Source organism: Berghia stephanieae, chromosome 6, assembly GCF_034508935.2.
Source record: "Berghia stephanieae isolate SIO BIC M18660-M18661 chromosome 6, UCSD_Bste_1.3, whole genome shotgun sequence".
NCBI lineage: Eukaryota > Metazoa > Mollusca > Gastropoda > Nudibranchia > Aeolidiidae > Berghia > Berghia stephanieae.
In genome coordinates this window covers 26,968,527-26,987,194 of record NC_088365.1, presented here as the reverse complement: position 1 = coordinate 26,987,194, position 18,668 = coordinate 26,968,527, and the positions used below count along the sequence as shown (strand labels likewise).

The following is an 18,668-nucleotide window of genomic DNA, read 5'->3' as shown; positions in this document are numbered from 1 at the left end:
AACAAAGTGAAACAACACACGTAGCTTCTTTGTTATTGTTTTCAGAACACCTTTTGGACGATTTGGTCCGTTGCCATCGTTATCTTATAGATAGTATGCAGATGACGTCACTCAGGCCTTTGTTATTGTTTTTGCCATCCGCGTTTGTGAGTTGTTCTCACTAAACTGTATTAACCAGACTATAAAAGATCATGGTTACACAGAGTTTGTGTGTTGGTCCGTTATACTTCCGGATGGCAATGTTGTGAACTCCTTGGCCAAGCGCATTCTATCTATATCCTGACACTAGAACTATAGTTTGACGTCATTTCTATGTTAATGTACCGTCTAGTGAGTTGTTGTTAGTAGACGTCAAGGAAACAATAAGTGATCAATTGGTTAAACTGTTGAAAACAACTCACGATTTGTTTTCTTTTTGGGCCAAAGACTTGTCTTTTGACGTCAATTTTGACCAGTATCAGTAATGATGTTTGGTTTCACAAGATAAATGTATAAACAGTAATATACACGATTAAGGTTACAAGTAGATTTGTTTGTTGGTATGTTTCATGTGTTTGTTGTGAGTAAATTACAGAAATGTATAGATAGTATGCGCTTGGCTTAGAAGCTCACAACATTTCCATCCGGAAGTGTAACGGACCAACACACAAAATCTGTACGTAACCATGAACGTTTAAAGTCTGGTTGATAAAGTTTAGTGAGAATTACTCATTAACAGGGATGGCGAAAAAAAAACAATAACAAAGACCTGAGTGACTTCAACTTCGAACTATCTATAGCATCTATGACAAACTGTTAATTCACAAACTGGAAGCGAACGGAGAAGAAAATGAATGCATAAAGTTTGCAGCCTCAGGCAGGCGATATTGTTTAGGACAATCAGATTTTCACTGTAACACTCTTTGTCCCACTGACTCCGTGACACGTTCGGGGGTCTGTGATAGAGTCTTAAGAGGGGTCACTGACCCCACTTAGATTCAAGGTTCCTGAGATTCTTGGGGTTGATTATTATAGATGCTATACATTTATGTAAAATACTCACAACATCCGCCAGTGACATTAAATATGTCGACGACACAAAACTAGTCTATGTGTAACTTTTAAGTTTAAGGTTTATAGTCAGGTTGATATAATTTATTGAGAATTTATCACTAACGGGCTGTCTAAAAATAATAGATAAAACGAAGTTGACGCCACTCAGGTCTTTGTTATTTCTTTTTGCCATCCATGTTTATGAGTAATTCTCACTTAAAGGTATTAACCAGACTATAAACATTCAAGCTTACACAGAGTTTTGTGTGTTGGTCCGTTTTATTTCTGGATGGCAATGTTGTAAGTTTCTTAGCCAAGAGCACAGCTTCTATAGCAACGAGTTGGGTGACGTCAAGAAGAAAAGTTCAAGATTGCTTTCACCTTTCATTGGATCTTATCAAGTTAAGTAAGAGAAATTTAACAGCGATGTTTTAATGAAGCCGTAAATTGAAAGCCCGAGGGCTCAGTATGCAGCCGAAGACTGAGAATTCATTGCTGTTGCCACAAGCACCCAACGGGGATGAGAGAATTGAGTTGAGTGAGTTTCTTGAAGACCAAGTCAAATTCAGGGCTGGCAGATGACCATAGTCCCTCGTGGCCAATTTCACTAAAAGATAAACGGAAGAAGATGAGAGAAGAGAGAGGTAGGTCGAAGAAGAAGAAGAAGAAGAAGAAGAAGAAGAAGAAGAAGAAGAAGAAGAAGAAGAAGAAGAAGAAGAAGAAGAAGAAAGGTGTTGTATGATGAAGACGAGATAATAAATCCAATATGTAAATTCAGAGTCCAGAATGCAAATGATAATGAGTATGTGCGTGCGTGCGCGCGCGTGTGTGTGTGTGATAAAGAGAGAAACAGCGCGCGCGCGCGCGCGCGAGAGAGAGAGAGAGAGAGAGAAGAGGAGGAATGATAAGAAAAAAAGATAGAAGAGAGGTAGTGTAAGAAAGAGAAGAAAAAAAAAAAAAAAAAAAAAAAAAGGAGAGAAGATGGAGAGAATAGAAAGGTGGAGAGAAAAGGGAGAGAGAGATAGATAATAGATAAGATAGAAAGACAAGAGAGATGAGAGAGAGAAGGAGAGAGAGAGAGAGAGAGAGAGAGAGAGAGAGAGAGGAGAGGAATAAGAAAATAAAGAAGAAAAAAAAAAGAGAGAGAGAAGGAGAGAAGAGTAGAGAGAGAGAGAGAGAAAAGAGAGAGAGAAGAATGAGATATAATAGATAGAAAGACAAAGAGAAAAAAGAAAGAGAGAAGGAGAGAGAGAAGAGAGAGAGAGAGAGAGAGAGAGAGAGAGAGAGAGAGAGAGAGAGAGAGAGAGAGAGAGAGAGAGAGAGAGATTTCAAAGGATGTAGGTGAACCAAGATAAGAATCTAAACAAAAGAACTTGTAATTCCGGTAGCTAAATATGACAGATGGGTCCCTAATTATTCTGTGTAGCTCTTTTGTGTTGTGTTTGGTGGTCTGATGTTGCTGTTGAGGAAGTGGTGGGGGGATAGGGGGGGGGGGGGGTGATACGGTAATCTTATTTTGCGGCTTTGTTGTCTTATCTTATAACAATCGCTTTCGGATCGGAAGGTCCTGGGTTCGAGCCTTGCTCGGCGCATGGTTGAGTCCTTAGAAAAGGATTTTTACTCATTCTATCACCGTACTCAAGTGTAAAATGAGTGTTTGGCCGTTAACAGCGTTGTCTCTGTCGGAGAAAAAAAATGTAATATCGCCTAACAGGTGTCAGTCATGTCTCGTTCTACATGTTATGTGTTGCTGTTAGTCAGGGACACATTGTAAAGCGCTTTGAGCACGTTTAGTGGATATTACCCTATATAAAAGTCTGAGGCTTTTTGGAAAATGTCTACCGTATTCTGAGAACTAAATTACATGACAAGAGCTGTTTGGACAGAAAACTCGTCCTTCAAACATGGAACGAGTACCATGACCCTCATCGTGGCAAAAGCTCACAACTCAGAGACTTCGTTAGTGAATTATAGAGTTCTTTGAAATTTCAAGTTTGAGAGGTTTCGATAATAATTTTAATCCATCGATATTTATGGCAATAGTTGTAAAAATGCTCTTTCTTTTTTCTCAAAGTACGGGATATATCGATGAAGAGAAGGGGTGACGGATTGAGAAAGAATTGATGGATCGTTTTCTGTTTATTTATTTATCTATTTATTTATCTATTTATTTATTTATTTATCTATTTATTTATTTATATAATTATTCATCTATTTATTTATTATTATTTATTTATTTGTTTTTTAATTTAATTATTATTATTTATTTATTATCCATTTATTTATTTATTAATTATTATCTATTTATTTATTTAATTTATCTATTTTTTTTTAAATTTAATTATCTATTTATTTATTTAATTATTCATTCATTTATTTATTTATTAATCTATTTATTTATTTATTTATTTATTTATTTATTTATTTATTCATCTATTGATTTATTTATTTATTTATTATGCGTGCAATGGAGGATGGGAACAATTTGCATTCTGGAATCTCAATTTACATAATATAAGCTTTTCTTTCTATTTATTTTTTCTCTCACCTCCATCATCATACATCTTGTCGTTGTTATTGTTGTTGTTGTTGTTGTTCTTCTTCTTCTTCTTCTTCTTCTTCTTCTTCTTCTTCTTCTTCTTCTTCTTCTTCTTCTTCTTCTTCTTTCCTTCTCTTCTTCTCTCTCTCCATCCTCCTCCTCTCCTCTCCTTCCTCCTCCCTCCTCCTCCTCCTCCTCCTCCTCCTCCTCCTCCTCCTCCTCCTTCTTCTTCTTCTTCTTCTTCTTCTTCTCCTTCTCCCTACTCTTTCTCCCTCCTCTTCCTTCTCCTCCACCTTCTCCTCATCCCCCTTCTCCTATTCGTTTTCATCAATTGAAATATCAACCCAAGGCTAATAGTTTATTTCCAAATCTAGCAACCAACCACTTCGATAAAATACCGTTTTAAGGCAATGGATAAAGGGCAAATTATAGCCAACATGCCAAAAAATGAAATTGGCCTACTATAAAAAAAACAAACTAACAAACAAAATAAATAAAATAAACAAAAGAAAAAAAAAACAACCCCAAAAAACAACCCCAAAAAACAACCCCCCAAAAAACACAAAAACAAAAAACAACCCAACCCAACCCCCCTCAAAAAAGACCCCCCCCCCCCCAAAAAAAAAAAAACAAAAAACAAAAAAACAAAACAAAAACACCCAATAAAACAACCCCAACTAAAAAAGAAAACAACAAAAAATACAAACCGTTATCAAAATGTGGCCATAAAAATTGACTTTCAAACATCGATCGATTAAAACGACCCTCACCTTGTGAAAACCTCTCAAACCTGGGAATTTATTCAACACCTGGGGTTGAGAGTTTTAGGGCCCAGATTTCTGACCACTTTTTTATTTTTTAAAGTATGGCTCGATAATGTCATGGATATGACGTTAGAACTTTCTAGGCATTCATTCTGTGTCATAACGTAATCAGAATACACATCTCCCACCATTGACCGAATATCGATAGCCAGAGTTGTTGCCCCTTAAGTCGTTTGTGATTCTCTTTGCAAACAACCTGACTTCCGATCATGAGTTATCTAGCTCGAATGTTTGCACAGATTGGAAGATAAGAAGAATTGAGTTATTCGTTTGCGATTCGCGAACCATACTCGAACCGTTTCGAGCGCCACACTTGCGGACTTCAAATGTTTTTTTCTTTCAACCAGACGTCAGGTCATGAGTGAGCTCTAATGTTTGCACAGATTGGAAGATAGAAGAGTTGAGTTGTTCGTTTGCGATCCCGAACATACTCGAACTGTTTCGAACGCCATATTTGCAGACTTCAAATGAAGGCTGGTTTTCCAAAACCCGTTAACTGTCGATTTTTCTACTTTTTGAGATTTTCCATCCATGAGATACATTGAAATGTGAATTTTGTTTTAAGCATCAAGTGACACAAGAATTTCCTTAGATTTTTTTGAATTTGAATTTTAAATGTGATAAAATAATAGACCGAATGAGAAATTTTAGGGGAAATAATCAACAATATCTCAAAATGGGGAAAACAGAGTTAGGGAGTTTTGGAAAACCACTCTTCAAATGTATTTTCTTATACATTTTGCAAGTAAGCACATCGAAGGATTCGAAGTCAGTAATAGTGCTTGACCTAAAAAAACAAACAAACTAATGTCTATTAGAACTACTAAATGTCATCAAAAGGAGAAAACTCCTTTTTATTCGGTCACATATGCCGAAACCAATTCACCCCAATGAAAGATGTGGTAAATGGGAAAATGGGATTGGAATCATAGTTTTGTTATCTATGTTGATCTCATTCCCAATGCGTCGTGAATCATGTAATAGACTCAGCAAAATGGACGTCACTTAGGTCTTTGTTGTTGTTTTTAGCCAGCCATTTTTATGAGTAGTTCTCACTTAATTATAACAATCAGACTATAAACGTTCAAGGCTACACATAGTTTTGTGTGTTGGTACGTTATAACCGACTGGTGGATGTTGTGAGTTTTTGTTTTTGCTAAACGCATCACATCAATAGAATACGACAGAGATTACTTGAGGGTGAGTTTGGTTATCAGTGTGTGTGTGGGTGTGTATATGTGTGTTTGTGTGTGTGCGTATATGTGCATGTGTGTGTGTGTGTGTGTGTTTGAGTGTGCGTATGTGTGAGTGCATGTGTGTGTGTGCATATGTGTGTATGTGTGTTTGTGTGTGTATGCGTGTGTATGATGGATATGTGTGTGTGTGTGTGTGTGTGTGTGTGTGTAAAAGGGTCAGAAGTGTTTGACAATCTTGTTGAAATTTCCATCAAGCCCAATGAACGGGTGAAATGAATTATGACGCCGTTCGTGACAGGTCCTGACAGGGTTAATAGACTGACTCTTCCATCCCCCCCCCCCCCCCCCCTTTCATTCACCAAATTACGTTTCATTATAAAATAAATGAAATGTCTTCAATCACCTTCAATCCATCCCACGGGAAAATTCATTCTTAAGAGACTGTCAAATGTTTATTATCCCACTCCTCCCACTCAAAACCCTATCATTTCTTAGTCAATACGTCATCGTTGAATAATGCTTTGAACGCGTTGAATACAAAATTTATTCAACGATTGCAGAATATTTTCGCTCATTTTAATGGTGTGAAATTAGGTGTAAAAGACAGCTGATTGGTAATTATAAATAATCTTTTGGTGTGCATGAATACAAATCCAATGTTTTTAGTTTTGGGTCAAATTGTCATTCAAGCAGAAGGAGAAAGAGAAAAATTATGGTGAATAGAAGTACTAATACCATACCATTTGGTTACAAAATATCTAAAAATCTTACTTGAATAAACGTATTCTTTCATTTCTTTGTATTTATTAAACTCGTTATATTTTTATCGTGCAATAACACATACTCGCAAGCTCGTTGTGTTATTGGGCACGATAAAATAACTTGTTTAATAAATACAAAGAGATGAAAGAATCGCATAATATAGCAATGACTATCCCGCACAAATCTTTGGGCCTCTTTTTCGCTTACGAAGTGCCCGAATTCGCGTCAAAATATGGGACGAAGCCGTTTCGTATAAGCTATTTCTAAAAAATTAATTACGACGCTGTTTATTGATGAATATGACTGAAAGTTGGCACACAGTTAGAAAAAAGGTCATTTTAGATTATGTCAAGCGACAAAACTCGTGTGATTACCAGAAGACAGTTAAAAATAGATGTTTACTCTTTGGAGTAAAATATTTCTAAAACTACCGGGCGTGGAGGTTTTGTCGCTGACAAGGTAATACATGAACATTTCTTCTTTTTGGTTGTAAAATTTCATATGAATATGACGAGTACTTTTCCCGTATTTTACAAAACACCATCCTAATTTGCTCTTCAAGTTTCACACTTATTACACAAGATACAACCAAAGGTCGAAAAAAAAAAATGCCGAAAAAGCGTCCCATATTTTCGCGTTTTTTTCCTCTTTGCGGGTCATCCAAATAAATGACACCTTTGAAACTGCATAACTTGTTTATTTATGAATGGGTTTTGAAAATTCAAAAACATTTTTACTCCGTGGAGATAGGGCTTTGATTTTAGACAAAAGTATTCCTCAAAAAGAGAAAAAAAACATTTTTCATAGTCATTGCTACATAATATCCCCATCTCCCCGTTTAATGTAGGCAGATATTTGTACTCGTGTTTTCAAAACAATCTCCCGCCCTCTGATGACAAGCTTAAAAAAAGATTGAGCATTTATATGGCGCAATATCCACAACACGTTGTCAAAAGGCTTTACAAGGGGTCTAACATCAACGTTACATGACGCCTTTTACGTGATAATACATTTTTCCCCAGACTGAGACAAATCTGTTATCGTCATTTAGCACCTTAGTACGGTGAGAGAATGTGAGTAAAATATTTTTTCAAAGGACTCGTCTATGCGTCGCTTCTAATTTGGAAGCGAGTGTCATACCTCAAGATCGCATAGCCGCAAATGTTTGCGGTCTAATCTTATAGAATGAACGAAATTGACGTCACTCAGCTCTTTGTTATTATTTTCCGGCAGACACAGATTCTTAGGATTACGGGACGTAAAAGAGCGAGGATGGGTAGTCTTTATTGATGCCGAGCATATATTTATACTAGAAAATAAGATGCCATCACTCTGAAGCCAGGAGATGATTTACACAAGCTATGTCTTCAGTCCTCCGGAAGAGTAGTTTTACACTTTCAATGAAATGGGAACCAGTTTTTCGACATCACACTTTTCTTCCCTATTTGTTTAAATCCGATGGATGCAAAATAGAACTCTTCTTCTTGTGGGTTGAGATAAGCATAAACCCTAGAATCTACGAACTTTGAATTTAACCCTCTCCGTACCAACGATAGGAAAATTGTCACATTCGTTACGATACAACCAACATTTTTCTTATTCAAATTTCTTTTGTACATCATAAAATTTAAAGAAAATGAACACAATATGTTGTAGAGCCTGTTTTGTTATAGAAATTATGTATCGCAAGAATTTTAACGGTTATTATTTCTGAGTGATAAAAAATCTATTGTTGTGTTAGGTTTGAAGTTTTGGGGATAAATCCTGAAAATGGCTGGTAAGGAGAGGGTTAAGGGGGTCACTGATCCCTCTTAAGCCTCATCCCCATACCCCGAACATGTCACGAAGTCAGTGGGACAGACAGAGAATGTTACAATGTCCGAGCCATTATCGCCTGAGAGGAAGAAGAAGAAGAAGAAGAAGAAAAAGAAGAAGAAGAAGAAGAAGAAGAAGAAGAAGAAGAAGAAGAAGAAGAAGAAGAAGAAGAAGAAGAAGAAGAAGAAGAAGAAGAAGAAGAAGAAGAAGAAGAAGATTGTTTTGAATGTTTGAATTTTGTTTTTAAATCTCTCCTCACCGATCATTTTCAGTATTCTCTCAAAATGGCAGGCTTACCAGGAGAAAAAAAAAATGATTTTTTAAAGTAAAAAAAAGGTCTTTACAAAACAATTTTATGTTCTTATTAATTCAACAAAGATCATTCTTTGTCACAAATGTGACGATTTTGATTTTGCTGCAGGTGGTAAGGAGAGGGTAAAAGGTTTTACGGCGCTTGGGACACATATAGGTCACATCAGCGCCAGTAAAAAGGAAGAAAATTGGATGTAAACACATTCTAGATATACAATTAAAAGAATATAGAAAAACGTAGGACAAAGGGGACCGGTTTAAATAGGGGACAGACGTAGATTCCAAGAGCACACTATCAGGGTACTCAGTTTGAGATCACCTAAAAGTCTGATCCATCAACAAGCACAAGATCATACACTCAAATGTTTACATAATAAAAAATTACAGGATACATAACAGTGTGATGAATAACAAGGAGAAACAATATCAGCCTTCAAAACTATAAATATAATTCGACTGTTTCCGTCCCAGCAAATGACTCCGGCCAGGGTCAGGACAAAACTAAGTAATCTCATTCCAAGACAAAGACAAGAAGAAATTGGAAAACAGATATAGGAGGATATAAGAAGAAGAAGAGGAAGAAGAAGAAGAAGAAGAAGAAGAAGAAGAAGAAGAAGAAGAAGAAGAAGAAGAAGAAGAAGAAGAAGAAGAAGAAGAAGAAGAAGAAGAAGAAGAAGAAAGAAGAAGAAGAAGAAGAAGAAAAGAAGAAGAAGAAGAAGAAGAAGAAGGAAGAAGAAGTAGAGAAGAAGAAGAAGAAGAAGAAGAAGAAGAGAAGAAAAAAGAAAGAAGAAGAAGAAAGAAGAAGAAGAAGAAGAAGAAGAAGAAGAAGAAGAAGAAGAAGAAGAAGAAGAAGAAGAAGAAGAAGAAGAAGAAGAAGAAGAAGAAGAAGAAGAAGAAGAAGAAGAAGAAGAAGAAGAAGAAGAAGAAGAAGAAGAAGAAGAAGAAGAAGAAGAAGAAGAAGAAGAAGAAGAAGAAGAAGAAGAAGAAGAAGAAGAAGAAGAAGAAGAAGAAGAAGAGAAAGAAGAAGAAGAAGAAGAAGAAGAAGAAGAAGAAGAGAAGAAGAAGAAGAAGAAGAAGAAGAAGAAGAAGAAGAAGAAGAAGAAGAAGAAGAAGAAGAAGAAGAAGAAGAAGAAGAAGAAGAAGAAGAAGAAGAAGAAGAAGAAGAAGAAGAAGAAGAAGAAGATGATGATGAAGAAACGAATTACCGATCTTTAAAAAAAACAACACTTTTTATTGTAAACGTCCATTTAACGTAACGGAAACCGGGTTTAACTCTGGATTAAGAAGCCATTATGTCACAAAGGCCTTCTCTGTTCCAGGAGTTTCACGGCATTTAACAACACAGTTCTGTCGTACTCTGGAAAAACTCATATTTGAAAATATGGCCAGAAAACTCGTCCTTCAAATATCGATCGATTTAAATCACTTTCATCTTGGCAAACAAAATCGCGAAGTCCCAGGTTTGAAAGGTTTTGCCAAGAAAAGGGGCATTTAAATCGATCAATATTTGAAGAAAGAGTTTTCTGGCCAAATTTTCAAATATGGGTTTTTCCAGAGTACGACACATTTGTCGTTATCCCATGCTGAAGCCCCAATTCCCATTTCTATGCAGGAACAATATTAAAAAAAATGGTCTTGAAACTTTGGCCAGAAAAATCGTACATACATCAATTCAAATAACCCTCAACTTGGCAAAAATTCTCCAACCTGGGACCTCGTGAGGTCTTCCCTAAATTCCCAGGTTTGAGAGATTTTGCCAAGATGAGGATCATTTAAGTCGATCGATATTTGAAGGACGAGATTTCTGAAAATTTTAATTACGTGTCTTTCTTGAGTAAAACAGTTAACTGATTAACGCAACGGAAACCTGGGATAAAGGACTTTGTTGCTCCCGGATATTTACGTCATGCAACAACGTAGTTGTCATTATCCAATACTGATGCAAATCTTATTGCCAATCTGCCACATCCTCCGTAATAAAACCTTAAAAAAATTTTGGCTAGAAAACTCGCCCTTCCAATATTGATTGACTAACATGACTCCCATCTTGCCAAAAACTCTCCAACATTTGACTTTGACTGACGTCCCAGGTTTGAGAGTCTTTGACAAGATGAGAGTCGTTTTAATCGATCGTTATTTGAAGAACGAGTTTTCTGGCCAAAAAACGTTTTTTTGTTGTTGTTGTTGAGAGTATGGCAGTATTTTCCATGACTTGATGAATTATTCATGCGCACAAAACAACAAACACCAATTGATCGCCTAGGTCATGGCATGGCATGATATTACGTCCGTCTCTGGCGGGAGTGCTTTCATTTGCAAGAAGCAATCCCTGCCCGTTTCTACAAATAATTACAACTGGATTCCCCTCTATATGACGCTAATTCCAATCAGAGAGAGAGAGAGAGAGAGAGAGAGAGAGAGAGAGAGAGAGAGAGAGAGAAATATATAGATACGTAGATAGATAGAGATAGAGATAGATAGATGGATAGATAGAAAGACAGATAGATAGATAGATAAATAGTTGATAGAGATAGATATATAGATAGATAGATAGATAGATAGATAGATAGATAGATAGATAGATAGATAGAGAGAGATAGATAGATAGATAGATAGATAGATAGATAGATAGAGAGAGAGAGAGAGAGAGAGAGAGAGAGAGAGAGAGAGAGAGAGAGGGGGAAGAGGGAGAAAGATAGGTAGAAATATAGAGAGAAAATAGAGACAGGGAGAGATAAAGAGATAGAGAGAGATTGATATATTGAGAGAAAAGAGAACTAGATAGAAAGACAGATAGATAGATAGATAAATAGTTGATAGAGATAGATAGATATATAGATAGAGATAGATAGATAGATAGATAGATAGATAGATAGAGATAGATAGATAGATAGAGAGAGAGAGAGAGAGAGAGAGAGAGAGAGAGAGAGAGAGAGAGAGAGAGGGGGGAGAAAAAAAGAGGGAGAAAGATAGGTAGAGATAGAGAGAGAAAAAGAAAGAGAAAGAGAGAGAGAAAGAGAGAGAGACAGTTAGAGAGATAGACATGGAGAGAGAGAGAGAGAGAGAGAGAGAGAGAGAGAGAGAGAGAGAGAGAGATAGAGATTGATAGATAGATAGATAGATGAATAGATAGAGAGAGAAAATAGAGACAGGGAGAGATAGAGAGAGAGAGAGAGATTGATATATTGAGAGAAAAGAGAACTAGACAGAGATAGATAGATAGATAGATAGATAGATAGAGATAGAGAGAGATAGATAGAGAGAGAGATAGAGAGAGAGGGATATATATATATATATATATATATATATATATATATATATATATATATATATATTTAGGCTATAAAATGAGACGCCATCACTCTGAAACCAGAAGACCAATTATACAAGATATTATGCTACATCCAGTCCTCTGAAATAGTGCTTTTACACTTCCAATGAGATTGGAACCAGTTTTTTGACGTCGCACTTTTGTTTCCCATTCAAAGGATGTTTTAAACACTATTTTTATCTCAATGTACGCAAGTGGCTCTATTTTTGTGGAGCAAAACACAAACTTGATCGGACTAGACCGGACTGGACCGATGTACGGACGGACCAAGACGCCACGAAGCATTGAGATCCAAAAACATATAGATAGAACGAAGTTGACGTCACTCAGGTCTTTGTTATTGGTTTCTTTTTGCCATCCATGTCTCTGAGTCATTCTCACTAAACTGCATTAACCAGACTATAAAAGTTCAAGGTTACACATAGTTTTTGTGTGTCAGTCCGTTACATTATTTCCGGATCGCAATTTTGTGAGTTTCTTAGCCAAACGCACTGCATCTAAGGATAGTGCAAAATTGCACATATTATTTGATGCAGTTCTGCCATGTCCTGTTAAGCGGCAATTTGAGGAAACCAAGTATTTCCTGGCATTGTGGAATGCAGGCATTCTTTTGGCGGACTTTCTCTTTTTTAATTAAAAAAAGCTTCTATATAGCGCAATATCCATTCAACGTGCTCAAAGCGCTTTACAATCCAACATTTAACATGGAGGACGTGACATGCTGCCTGTTAGGCGATATTACATCTTTTTTTTTTTCGGAAAGAGACAACGCTGTTAAGGGCCAGGTACTCATTTTACACTGAGTACGGTGAGAGAATGTGAGTAAAGAGCCACTCCAAGGACTCAACTATACGCTGAGCGAGGCTCGAACCCAGGACCTTCCGATCCGAAAGCGAGTATCATACCAAAAGACCAAATAGCCGCACTAAATGGTGGGGTCTTTCTCTTGGTGTTTACACGGGTGTGTGCGGCTATGTGGTCTTGTGGTATGACATTTGCTTTCGGATCGGAAGGTCATGGGTTCGAGCCTCACTCGGCGCATAGTTGAGTCCTTGGAAAAGGCTCTTTACTCACATTCTCTTAACGTACTCAGGTGTAAAATGAGTACCTGGCCGTAAACAACGTCGTCTCTTTCCGAAAAAAGCAATTTAATATCGCCTAACAGGCGTCATGTCCCGTCCTACATGTTAAGTGTTGCTGTTGAGCAGGAACCCCTTGTAAAGCGCTTTGAGCACGTTTAATGGATATTGCGCTATATAAAAGCTCAATTTGTTAACATGTAGGACGAGACATGACTCCTGTTAGGCAATATCACATCTTTTTTTTTTCTAAAAGAAACAATGCTGATGACGACCAGGTACTCATTTTACCACCGAGTACGGTGATAGAATGTGAGTAAATGGCCAAGAATTTTCATAGAATTCAACTATGCGCCGCTCAAAGCGATATTTGAACCCTGGAAATTCCGATCAAAGGCCAGTGTCATACTACTTGACCAGAAATCCGCAATATTAACGTTTTAGTCACATTTATACTTATACAGATGGATTCACGTTTCGTAGATATTCTAACAAGCCAGCAAGTGTCCTTTTGCCATTTGCCCCCTCCCCCTTCCCCCCTTCCAGAAAAAAGAGGAATAATATAAACTTTTTATATTTATTTTAGAGGATATCCGATTATATCCAATTGTCGATAGACTTTTTTTTCAGACTTTCTCCGCCTCTCTCGAAATCCAAATTGATTTCCGGTCAGTTGCGTGACCAGGGCTTTGTACGCACCTTCACCGGAAATGAAAATGGGTTCCCGATAAAAAAGATAGAAATATTTTAACTCTATGATGAATGGGATTCTATGACCTTGGGGAATCCCCGTGGGGAGTTGGTTTCATTTCGTCAAAATTGTATTTTGGTCGCTGGTTCGCCGAAACTGTGTGCCTATGAAGATAGATAGTAAAAGCTTTAGTTAGTTTAATTTGGTTTTAGGAGTTGAAACGCACTTGCTAAAAATTTAAGGTCATTTGGAATCCACGGGGGGGGGGGGGGGGGGGGGGGGGGGGGAATTTGGTTTAATATCTGACAAAATTGTATTTGGGTCGATGTTTTGACACAGAACTGTGTCTTTGTGAAGAGATTGGATAAAAGATTTGTAGACAGTGGATGAACGATTATTGTTTTGTTTTTAAGGGTTTAACGGCGCTTGCAACACATCAAGGTCATATCAATGCCAATAAAAAGGAGGAAAATGGGAAAGTAAAAAGTTCTAGAATTACTATTAAAGCACCCAAGAAAAGGTAAGACAAAGGGGAATTGGTTCAAATGGGAAACGGATGTAGATTCCAAGAGCACACTATCTACTAAATTTGAGATTACCTAAAAGTCACATCCAGACACAAGCACATATACCAACTAAGAGGGATATACTCAAATTTTTACAAATCATATATAATATGTAATCAAAACATAACACAGTGCTTAACAGAGAGATGATTTTCATCAAAAAGATATCATCTCCGAGTGGTCAAGGCATTGCATTGTGATCTGGAAGGTCCCGGGTTCGAGCCTCGCTTCAGGCACTTTCGTTTTTTTCTTTGGCAAAGATGATTAACCCCCAATTTGCTCACTTGGACAACATGGGTGATTCCTGTTGACATCAGACATCTTGTTTGATGGATTATCTATATTCCTTCGTGGAATGCCTAGGCGACGGTATCTTTTGATGCCGTGGCGGAAGAGCGTGAATTAAAAAAAGAAAAATAGTGCAATATCCACTTAACGAGCTCAAAACGCTTAACAAATGGTCATTAGCCAACAGCAACAATCGACACATAGGATGTGACTTGAAATAAGGGCTGACCAAAGAACGCTCTCTCTGTGGAGAAGAGCAGATGTAGAAGCAGACACTCAGCGTGCTGTACCGAAATGAAGAGGATTGGCACGTGATGGAACAGGAAAGAAAAAAAGTGGAGGAGGGTCTTCATTGATGGCCTATGCTCCGGTAGGGGCAAAATGCCAAACTAAAGTAAAATGACGTCTAGTGGTATGACACTCGCTTTCAGACTGGAAGGTTCGAGCTCGCTCGGCGAATAGTTGAGTCCTTGTAGAAGGCGCTCTACTCTCTCCTATCGTACTGGGGTGTAAAATTAGTACCTCGCCGTTAACAGCGTTTTCTCTGTCCGAAAAAACTGTAATATTACCTTACAGGTGTCATGCCCCGTCTTTCAGGTTAGGTGTGGCTGTTGGATATTGCGCTTTATAAATGCTCTAGTTAAAAAAAAAAGTAAGTACGAGACATTACAATCTCTTCATTTTTTTGAGATAGACAATGCTGTTAACGCTATGTACTCTTTTAACACCCGAATTTGGATAGAGAATGTGAGTAAAGAGCCTTTTCCAAGGACTCAACTATGCGCCGAGCGAGGCTCGAACCCAGGACCTACCGATCCGAAAGCGAGTGTCATACCACTAGACCACATAGCCGCACAAACATCAATACTTACAGAACTGTCTCCCATGTGTCGTTTCCAAACTTTTTCTGGACCAGCTCTCTGATGACGCAGTGTATCTGGCCGTACTGAAATGGACCAGGAAATCACAAAGCATTACGTATGTAGATATATTTAAACTGTAACCCATCATGGGAATTCTGGTATCATGCGATATATACGTACTGAATCAGATTAGTTTTAAAGACAATATTATGATCAGCATTTATTTAATCCTCTCCTTACCAAACATAGGAAATTGTCACATTCGTTACGATGCAACCAACAATTTTCTCATTCTGATTTCTCTACAGAATAAATACTAAACATTGAGTTGTAGAGCTTATTTTGCCGAATATACATTCTGTATAGATTGCTTATAAATAGAGGTGCCTAAATGAGTCAATAAAATGGAGATAAAGATAAAGTGAGTAAATCTGATTCATGAATGAACAACACAAAACAAACGACGTTTCGGCCTTTGGCCTTTTTCAAGTAACCACAGAGTAAATATATATTTATATTAGATTGTCAGATATGTATTCTGTGTTTACTTGAAAAAGGCCAAAGGCCGAAACGTCGTTTGTTTTGTGTTGTTCATTCATGAGTCAGATTTACTCCCTTTATCTTAATCTCCATTGTATAGATTTCACTTGTAATTTATTTGCTTGAGTAAGAAAAATCTTTTTTTTTTTGTGTCGGGCGGGAGTGAATTTTCGGGGAAAATTCTAATAATGGCTGGTAAGGAGAGAGTTACGTCTGTAAATGTTTAAGAAAAAATGTTCTAAAACAAACAAGCAAGAAAAATATGTAGTACTAACGGAAAATAATTTCAAAACAAGATACAACCTCCACACCTCAACATTTAGAAACACTAACAAAAAAACACCCACAAAACTCAGCGAACATATTTGGAAATTAAAAGACAACAAACTAGACCACAACATTTTATGGAAAATTTTATCTAAAGCAACAGGATACACACCAACATCAAAACAATGTAGCTTATACCTGGAAGAAAAATATACTATAATCAAACACCCTCATGAAGCCACACTCAACACGAAAAATGAGATGTACAATACGTGTCCACATCGCCGGAAGTTCTTATTAATCAACTACAAACCAGAACCACTTCAACAAACAACAACAGTCAACAAACCAAACTCATGTAACACACAGTCCTGACGATGGCTGATTAGTCCTGAAACATCGATGTAGACTGACTCAAACATTGTGGTAAATATCAAAATAATAATTCGCTCCATTGCTACATGTCGAGCACTTTTCGTACCATATTTGTATCAAACACGATTCAATAGATAGATAGATAGATAGATAGATAGAGAGAGAGAGAGAGAGAGAGAGAGAGAGAGAGAGAGAGAGAGGGAGGGATACAGAATGAGCAGACAGAATTACTGAATTCCCCATTCGAAAGGATGTGGGAGGGCTTACATTAGACATAAAGGGTTTATATTACAATCTTTTTCGACTGTTTCTTAGAATTTTACCTCAGTCTCTAGGGCAAAAAAAAATGTACAGTACATGTATTTTTGTGTTCAATCAAACCAACTATCCCACCCATTCCATCGGAAAACCCTATCATTTCTTAGTAAATAAGTAATCGTTGAATTAATAATGCTTTAAACGCGTTTAATAAACGTTTTATTCAACGATTGCAGAATATTTGCGTACATTTTATTGGTGTGAAATTAGGTGTAAAAGACAGCTGATTGGTAAATAAAAATAATCTTTTGGTGCGTTTGAATACAAATCCAGCGTTTTTTTTCCTATTTGGGTCAAATTGTCTTTCAAACAGATGGAGAAAGATACAAATTATGGTGAAATACCATACCATTTGTTTACGAAATATCTAATAATCTTACTTAGAGGGGTAGAATAAAAGTATTTTTTCAATTCTTTGTATTTAATTAACTAGTTATATTCTTATCGTGAAATAACACATACTCGCAAGCTCGTTTTGTTATTGGGCACAATAAAAATAATTCGTTTAATAGTAGGGGGAATTAGTTCCAAAATACCCTTGAATTGTGGAAACAGGGTTGAAAGCATGAAAATTACATATGTTGTAGAATATGAAAAACCCTATAATTTATGATATAGAACCACTCTGAGAGATCCTTATTAGTTGAGATACAAGGTTTTTAAGATTAGAAAATTTTGAAATGGACGACAATAATTTCTTTCATTTTTATTGTGTAAACATTCGAGGCAAGCCGACCAAAGGTTGTTTTACGTCATCCTTTGGATTCCCATTGGTGATTATTTTTAGCGTCGAAGCGGATGTTTTCCTTTCCCTTTACTTTCTATTCACGAACCATACAAATTATTTAATCGTAAATATTATTCCATTTCACTTGTTTTAAAGGACGTCTAGCGAGCAATATTCTATAATTTGAGATTTTTTCTGCATCTGATTTAATAAGTATAATCAATTGCTCTAAAACGGACGGGCAGACGGGAAGACGAGCAGAGGGGTAGACAAAACAGATAAACAGAACGCAGCTCAATACATGCCGATAACCGGTGTTGACAAAGGACAATGCTCCTTCTCCCCTCCTCCTGTTTTCTTTTCTTTCCAAAAATACTGCTATAATCATTTTACGTGAGTTAAAACCTATTTCGGTCAAACTTGATGACAGTAAAGAGTCAGCATACCACTTTCATTGCTTTAACACAATTCAATTCTTTGGTTTGTGATGAAAACAAGTTGGATGTATCTATTTTTTAAATTCATCAGAAAGAAATGAAATTATTGAAAGCATAAAACAAAATGATGCTAAGTGGCATAAGGATTGTCGTGTAAAATTTAATGCCAACAAAATTAGGCGATTAGAAATAAAGAAATCTAAAAGAATTGCCCTACAAGAATTCCAAACTTCGTCATTTGACTTGGAGGAGTCACCGAATGAATTTATTTCGCAACCCACGAGAATAATGAGACAACGTTCAAAATTAGAGATTGGCTATAATAAACAAACGTGCTTTTTTGTAAAAATATGGAATCGGGAGTACTCCATTCTGTAATGACAACAGATATGGAAGAAAAATATTCGTGAAATAGCGTTATCTATAAAATATTCTGATATATTGTCATTTATTGCCGGAGGAGATTTAGTCGCTCAGGAGGCACACTCCCGCCCTATACCATGAAATTTGTCATGCACGATACTTAAAAAAACAAGCTTTAAAAGATGTCACTGCTGATGATAATCATGATGTCACAGTTCTTTAAAGAAGACGAGTTTTTGCTAACATTATATCTTTTATAGAAGAGAACCCTGCAACAAATGTGACGATCGACATGAACCACTGTGGAGCTTATTTCCAGAATTGTCAAAAGTGTCCCAAAAAC

At 36.7% G+C, this 18,668-nt stretch overlaps 1 protein-coding gene across 1 annotated transcript in view; it reads right to left on the bottom strand.

Annotated features, from left to right (window-relative positions):
* The window catches only part of LOC144975814 (guanylate cyclase soluble subunit beta-2-like), a 109,319-nt gene extending 93,948 nt beyond the window's left edge, over positions 1-15,371 (bottom strand). The window contains exon 1 of the mRNA XM_078920002.1: positions 15,308-15,371. The gene's annotated coding sequence lies outside the window, so the exon portion shown is untranslated. The remainder of the gene's footprint in view (positions 1-15,307) is intronic.
* Positions 15,372-18,668: the final 3,297 nt, after the last annotated feature.